Genomic DNA, 9,080 nt, shown 5'->3' with positions numbered 1-9,080 from the left:
CAGATGATAGAAGTATACATTTTGCACAACAAAGTAAAAAAACATTCACATTACATGACATCTTGGCTTTATTTATATCACAAACAACAGCTTTGAATTCCACACAGTGGAACTCACCTCTCCCTCTCACTTCTTCCTTCTAGTTCTCTACCGTCCACCTGGTCCACTCACCTCCTTCCTGGATGAACTCGACTTCCTTCTCTCCTCCCTCCCCTCACTGTCCTCACCTACCATCCTCCTGGGAGACTCCAACATCCACCTCTCCAACCCCTCACACTCTGCCAGATTTCTTCCTCTCCTTCACTTCTCTCTCTCCCCGTCTCCCCCTCTCCTAGACCTTATCTTCTCTAGAGGCTGCTCCCCTTCAACACTGTCCGTGACACCCATGGACATCTCAGACCACCACTTCATTATTATTTATTATCATTATGGTAACACTATTTTAAGTGTCCATTATAAACAATCTATTAACATGTTATTAATTATGTTATTAATTATTATATGAATATTATTACAAATTGTAAATATATTAGACATTTTTATTTAAAACTTTTTTGCTATAACGTTATAATATATTTAATAACATACTAAATAAAAGGTGTTATAACATGACATTTTCATGCCAACATCAATCTATTATCATAATAGAGAGGTAATACATAACCAAGGTAGGTCACCATCATAATTATTTAACAAAAGACACCCATTACAACTGCTACTGCTTGCTCGTAGTCATCAAAACATGTTTTACATTGTTGGATCTTTATCACATCCTGCATCTTTTTACTATTTAGGGTGTGGTGAATACACTGCACAGATAAACCTTCTCTGGACAATGTCATTAAAAAACATACCCTACTTGAAAACTCAACTCTGAAACCCGCAGCTCTTCAAAGGGAATGCCAACTGGCAATTACTTACTTTAATTTATAATAGTAAACACAAATGTAAATTCTAACCTCACTATATAGATCTATGCCTAAAATACAAGGCATTTCCAATTAAAAAAAACTGTTGATAAGCTGTTGTTGATCATTTATACATAATTTTGCAACCCCTAAACTAAAGTGGTGCACATTTTTAATCTATAACAGAATTGTAAGCATAGACCCTCCTAAATCACAATATGCTATAAATGAATATAACAAGTAAGAAGCTGTTTTTTAACCATTTATAAATCGTTTTGCAACCCCTAAACTAAAGTGGTGCAAAATGTCAATGTATAAGAGCATTATTGATATACATCTCAAAGTGTCTCATAAATAAGTTGTTAATTAAGCAATAGTGCTGCTGTTGTTAAGCATTTATTAAACATTTTGCAACCCATAAACTAAAGTGGTGCACGTTTTTAATGTATAACAACACTTATTTACCCTCGGGGGTACGGGAACAAGGGACCCAAATGCAGTGCTGGATCGCGGGATGGTCGGACAGGCGTGTGTCGGGTACTGGCGGAACAGGACAATGGAGGCTAGACTGAGACGTGGTCGTGGTCACGGGCGATGGTCGAGGGAACAGGGCTCGGAGGAACAAGGGCTCGGAATTGCAGTAAGGACTGGCAAAACTTCTCCCCAACTGAGGGAAGTGAGGGGACTATAAAGGGAAGCAGGAACCAGGCTTGAGAAGTGTTTTATTATTTTTACAGGAATAAGAATTACCAACCTTGAAATATCAGTCAGAGAGTAATAACAATACTACATTGCTGTAAATACATACATACATATATAAAACCGTCATGTCTAAATTATGTTAAAGTGGTTAAACAGTGGTTAAGATTAAGATAACACTGACAAAGCTTAAATGTAAAAGGCAAAATTTAAATCCTCAAAATATTATATACATATACATTATATATATATATATATATATATATATATATATATATATATATATACATATATACACTCACCTAAAGGATTATTAGGAACACCATACTAATACTGTGTTTGACCCCCTTTCGCCTTCAGAACTGCCTTAATTCTACGTGGCATTGATTCAACAAGGTGCTGTAAGCATTCTATAGAAATGTTGGCCCATATTGATAGGATAGCATCTTGCAGTTGATGGAGATTTGTGGGATGCACATCCAGGGCACGAAGCTCCCGTTCCACCACATCCCAAAGATGCTCTATTGGGTTGAGATCTGGTGACTGTGGGGGCCAGTTTAGTACAGTGAACTCATTGTCATGTTCAAGAAACCAATTTGAAATTATTCGACCTTTGTGACATGGTGCATTATCCTGCTGGAAGTAGCCATCAGAGGATGGGTACATGGTGGTCATAAAGGGATGGACATGGTCAGAAACAATGCTCAGGTAGGCCGTGGCATTTAAACGATGCCCAATTGGCACTAAGGGGCCTAAAGTGTGCCAAGAAAACATCCCCCACACCATTACACCACCACCACCAGCCTGCACAGTGGTAACAAGGCATGATGGATCCATGTTCTCATTCTGTTTACGCCAAATTCTGACTCTACCATCTGAATGTCTCAACAGAAATCGAGACTCATCAGACCAGGCAACATTTTTCCAGTCTTCAACTGTCCAATTTTGGTGAGCTTGTGCAAATTGTAGCCTCTTTTTCCTATTTGTAGTGGAGATGAGTGGTACCCGGTGGGGTCTTCTGCTGTTGTAGCCCATCCGCCTCAAGGTTGTACGTGTTGTGGCTTCACTAATGCTTTGCTGCATACCTCGGTTGTAACGAGTGGTTATTTCAGTCAAAGTTGCTCTTCTATCAGCTTGAATCAGTCGGCCCATTCTCCTCTGACTTCTAGCATCAACAAGGCATTTTTGCCCACAGGACTGCCGCATACTGGATGTTTTTCCTTTTTCACACCATTCTTTGTAAACCCTAGAAATGGTTGTGCGTGAAAATCCCAGTAACTGAGCAGATTGTGAAATACTCAGACCGGCCCGTCTGGCAACAACCATGCCACGCTCAAAATTGCTTAAATCACCTTTCTTTCCCATTCAGACATTCAGTTTGGAGTTCAGGAGATTGTCTTGACCAGGACCACACCCCTAAATGCATTGAAGCAACTGCCATGTGATTGGTTGATTAGATAATTGCATTAATGAGAAATTGAACAGGTGTTCCTAATAATCCTTTAGGTGAGTGTATATGTCATTGTGGGATTCATACATTACTTCATTAAAAATTGGTGCCCATGAATGTAAAATAATTTCCAATATATGCCCTGGATATGGGCGTCTGCCAAGAAATAAATAATAAAATAACATTTTACTAATTTTTAAAATGTTCAAGTAAATTGCAAAATGTAGTGCTAATGCCAACATTTATTTGAATGAAATACAGCTCCAGTTCACTTAGATTCTTTCATCCTCCTCTTGGACTCCATCTTAAATACCCCTTTTTCTCCAGTGTGATTGGCTGCGGTGCTGTGATTTCCTTGCCTTTGCATATTCATGATGTGTTTCTTATAAGTGCTGCAGTCAGTGTGTGTGTCTGTCACTCTCCCTCCTTAATAGCTACTGTGAAGACGGACTCTGTTAGAAGTGATGAAGATGCTGGGGCTCTTGTGCTGCCTTGCAGTCTGGCTGAGGTGTAAGTCTGTATTGAATCATCTACAGTGCAGTGTCTACTGGAATAGCTATACTAGAAATAGCCTTTTTCATAATTACAATTAAAATTGCACATGAGGACAATTTACATTACAGTCATTATTCTCTGATAGGATGTAATTCTGCCTCCATTGTATGTTTAATTTGACCCAGAATCTTATGCATAATTAAGGGATTTTTAATTGAATCATCTTGTGTCCTCTGTGGTGAATTGCAACTCTATAAACTTGTTGTTCCTGCAGGTATTCAGTCTCTGGCAGTGACTCAGCCGGGCAATGTCTCTGTCAAAATTGGACAGACAGCCACTATCCCCTGCAATGTTGGGAAAGAGGCTGGTAATTTTATGCACTGGTACAAGCAAATACCAGGGGAGACACCTCAGTTTATTTTCAGATTCCATCACTCACTCAGCACACCTGACATTTATGGCCCTGGAATCTGCTCCAGCAGGTTCACTGCAAAGGCAACAGATTCTCTGAACTATCAGTTGATAATAAACAGTGTGGAAAGCAGAGACACAGCTGTATATCACTGTTGCAACTGGATAAGTAGTGGTGTGATTGTATCACAGTGAAATAGAGCCAAACAAAAACCTAGCCAGTGTGACACAGGAAGTTCAGAATCTACTGACATAAAGCAGTTGGGGATACTGCCAATGATTTCTAGTTTAAATATCCAATCATATTATAACTTTGTATGATCATATGATTTCTACATAATATTGTTTAATATTTCGAAGATAATATGCCATGGGTGGCTTGCAACACAATACTGAATTAAGACTACACCATCCCAGTTAATTCACGAGTGTGATGCTACCACTCATCCCCTTGCAGGTCTGGCAAGGATTCCAGAATACATAACACAGGAAGGAAAGGGAAATATGTATATATTGTTTTCTAACAGTAGAAGGGGAATTCAAATTAATGCAGGGCACTGTCTGCAATACAAACAAACTCAACAGGGGAACATAGGTGTTATCTTTCGAGTCAGAAGCACTGCCCAAGGGGGAAGGGTTTAGGTTGTTTCCGTTGGAACGTCATCGGAACATCTTTCTATCAAAGCTGTCTATTGGCCACTCAAACAGATCTCTTCCCGCTTCCTGTTTGTATATAAGGTGATGCAGTGGCGGAACTAGAGTTTTATACATGAGGTGGCCAAGGCTACTTTAGGGGGTCCATAAACCATGACAGAAAAGTAGTGTGTAACCCTAACCTGGCATCTAAGAAGCATGAATGAATCCTATGATTGCTGATTAGAGGTAGAAGTGATAATTCACTTAACCCGGAGTTCTTCAATGAGGCAGATAATGTGATCCAAAAAGGTTACTTCACTAGAATTCTTTAACATACTATGACTAGACAATGTCTCTACCTCGGAACTGCAGCTCAATTTCTTTCTCTCTCTCACACACACACACACACACACACACATCACCTACCAGCCTAAGTTACTAGTAGATCATGGCTAGCCCTACTCTGCAGTAAGTAACTTAGCTAACTATAATTTTTTACACCTTTACAGCAAGCAGGCTATCTGCAAATTGTGGTAATCTTTTGAGTAACGTTAACAGATTGATAATAACAATTGTTTGTTTTGAGTTCAAGTACGAGTTAATGGATTTCAAATTGCTAAATGTTAACTTGCTGAACACTGACAGCTGTAGCCTACTAGTTAGCCCACATTAGCTAAACATGCTTATATTGTACAGTAACTTACAACAGTGCACTGTATATGCGTGTATTACTAGCACAGATGTAAACATAATGTTAGGCTAAATTGGGAGCCGATCTCTCTTATCTGATTAATGTTAATGTTAATGTCTGTTAATGGAGCCAAAGGTTAACGTTAACTTACACAGCAGCTCAACTTTCGTAAAGCCCGTGGAGCTGTGGAGATATTCTCTCTTCTTCTTCTGTATGTTCTTTGTATTCTTATTCTTCTGTGTCTAGCAACCAACGTTAATATTCTCTCCTCCTCATCCGCAATACGGTATATGTCGAACGTCACATTACCTAACCTGAAAACAGGTCTCACCACATCTGCTTGCCAGTAAAGTAACAGTAATCCGCTAACCTACCTAGTTCGTACTATTGTTATTATTATTATTATTCGGATTATTGTTTGCATTTTATTTTATTTTATTTTATTTATTTTGGGAGGCCTAATTTTGAATAACATGTAATAATAGGTGGCACTCAAGAATCTAGGATTTACAGTCAGCCAACTTCTGTATACCCCAGTGACCTCACTATCCTCGTCTTTTAACAAGTAGACAAACAACAACAATGAAATTTAGAACAACTGTGCAGGCATTTACCAAGCGTCTCAGGAAAACAAAGGGACTTCGTCATGATCACAGATTCGTCTATTCTTATTCAAACTCTGAAAGGCTTGATAAAAGCATTGGTCATACGTGATGTCACCAGATTTGTCGGTGGTTACAGCACTTGCGCATAGTCGAAAGCTTCCCGACACCTCCATGCAGGTCTGCTTGATCCCCTTCCAGTTCCTCACTCTCCATGGACCTGCATAGCCATGGATTTCATCACCGATCTCCCCAATTCACAAAGCTACACTACCATATTTATAGCAATCAATCGGTTCTCCAAATGGCAGAGATGATTTTCAATCAGGTTTTCCGCATCAACGGGTTGCCAGAGGATATTGTCTCTGACAGAGGTCCCCAATTTAGCTCCCGTGTCTGGTCTGCCTTTTTCAAGGCCATCAACGTAAATGTCAGCCTCACTTCAGGCTTTCACCCCCAGTCCTCCCAGTCAGGGTCACGCGTCTGATCCAGGAAATTGGTAGGTTTCTGTGTTCCTACTGCAGCACGTCCCAAATCGAGTGGAGTCCATTTTACCCTGGGCAGAGTACACACAGAACTCCCTCACAAGCTCTTCCTCTGGCCAGCCTGCACTGTTTCCGCGGGACAAGGAATCCACAGATGTCCCGGCACTTGATGACTGGTTTCGCCATAGTGCTGAGGTCTCGCAAGCAACTCACACCCAACTACAATGTGTCATTTGCCATCAGAAGACAAAAGCAGACCTTCATCGCCGTTTAGCACTGCAGTATCCTGCTGCTCCTCCTTCTCCTCTGGAATTGGATGATGTTGCTGCTAATGCGATGCGATCCCTGCTCCGCTCTGATCGCGTCCGGGGTAGACAGCAATACCTGGTGGACTGGGAGGGTTACAGTCTGGAGGAGCGCTCCTGGGTTCCTGCTTCTGATGTCCTTGACTCTTCTCTTATCTCGGACTTTCACCTGGCACATCCTGCAACTCCTGCACCTTAGCTTCGTGGCCAACCCTTCCATGCCTGGTCGAGTTCGGCTGTGGCAAATCATGGAGAGGGGGGTAATGTGACAACCACAGTATAATGCACCTCCACATGTCTCCACCAGAGGTCACCATCATCAACTCCAGACCTGTTTCCTCTCCCAGATTCAAACAGTCACTCATTCAATCTTCACAACAAGCACTCTGATCACTCACCACATACCTGTTGTCCATCATCTGCTTCTCATACCAGCCTTTATAAACCCCTCCCTGACTCTCATTCAGTGTGAAGTTTTGCCAGTATCTACTTCAACTCTGAGCAGTCTTCCCTTGTCTTGATTAAACCTCTGTATCCTCGACCTCTGGCTTTACCTGTTGACTATGACCTTGGACTTCCTCTGATTCCCTGTTTGCCTGATTGCCCGACGCTTTGCTTGTGACTTCGCCTTTTGCCCAGCCTTTGTTTGCCCTGTCTTGCCGGTATCTGACCTACGCTTGTTTTGACCACCTCTACCATGCACAGCAATTGTGTTCTCTGCTCCCCTGTTCTCTCCAGCCCAGCAGACCATGATAGTTGGCTTCAGGTGATCCAGGCAGAAAGAGGATAACAAAGAATGATTAGCATTGAAGTACAAACTACCACCTATTATTTCTGAACAGTATCAACTTACCTGATTGTGTGTTCTTTAAACCTCACTGCAAAGAAGAGGAGAGTGAGATTAATTGCACATCTGTTTACAAGGGAAAGTGCAATATTTGATACTAGTTATATTACTTGTAACATTTGCTTGATTTCTTTGTATGAATTTTTGTTACTTAGGATTGGCTTTTAGCTTATCATCCATTAATTTTAATAAAGGCGATTGTAGTTAAGTGATCTTTAAAGTCGGAAGCACTGCCCAAGGGGGAGGGGTTTCTGCTCACATCCGTAGGAACCTGATCGAAACATCACTCCGTTTGCCATTGGTCCCTTCCACTTCCTGTTTGTATTAAAGGTGACATCTGCCCAGGTTCGTCCTCTTTTGCCGGGAGCTAGGACTCCCACGTGACCTTGCAACCCTTGGGCAATGCTTCTTTTTTCAGATAATTCACAACCTATCGTTTTCTATCAAGTCGGAAGCACTGCCCAAGGGGGAGGGGTTACTGTATAACAAAACTGTTGCAAAGGAAGGGGGCAGCGAGCTGATAAGGGAGCTTGCCCTGTGGTGTACCATTAGGGGGTCTCGGCAACAACTCCAGACAGTAATCCCAGGGGCCCCATAGGTCCACACCTGGGTCGCCCAGGAGCGATGACCACATTCACTCTCTTACCGGGAACTTGCATATACAAAGCGGGGCTACAGAGGTCAACTCTTATGCCCTCTGCTTACAATAGCAAGGCCGGCTGCTCTACTAGTGCAGCTAGGAGCAAGGCTGCAATATACTTGCACGATACATTGTGCGGGCAATCAAGCAACTAGTGCGCCCTCCATGCATTATCATGGCAGTGGACCCCTGTTCCAACAGGAGCGGGGCCACAGACGCACTGAAAGTCAATATAATACACTGTTGGCTAGTCAATCAGAGTACCTGAGCTGAAAAACAACACTATGTATAGTGTGGAAGCAGGAACATTCATGCTGCCTCCACACAGTAGAAAGTTTACAAACGAGAGGAGGCCATTCAACCCATCGTACAGGTGTCCTTGTAGTGTCCTTGGGCCCTGGTCCAAGCCTGCATAGGGGGTAGTTGGGTGGCACGAGTTCCCTCCCTCATAAAGCCGAGGGTGGCGTAGTCATTCAGGTGTAACACTATCTCGGCTACCATGGTGCGTGACATTAATGAACTTAAACCTATATTTACTTTGGTATTTTGTCCAGTGTCCTTCCACTGAGAAAAATAATTCCCAATGTAATTTAAATGAAAAACAATAACATACACTTACAGAAAATTATTTTTATTTGGCTAAAATATATCCTCATTGATTCTTATGTGGTTAGCCTTTCTCAAAGTTGATCTGGACATGTGGTAATGGTACAGTCTGAACAGTCCTTGTAGTAATCATTCAAGCTGGCAGGGAGTGGATTGGCTGGAGTTGAAACTCTGACTGATTGATTGATTGGTTTTGAGGCAGAGTGACTGTTGGATCCTGCTGAATAAAAAACTGTGGAGCGATTGTATCTTTCTTGTGGATTTGCTGTTTAGTAGCTGGTAAATTAGCTTTTATTCTGGTGTCC

This window comes from Amia ocellicauda, chromosome 22 (assembly GCF_036373705.1).
Source record: "Amia ocellicauda isolate fAmiCal2 chromosome 22, fAmiCal2.hap1, whole genome shotgun sequence".
Classification (NCBI taxonomy): domain Eukaryota; kingdom Metazoa; phylum Chordata; class Actinopteri; order Amiiformes; family Amiidae; genus Amia; species Amia ocellicauda.
Note: the sequence above shows the minus strand (reverse complement) of the source record.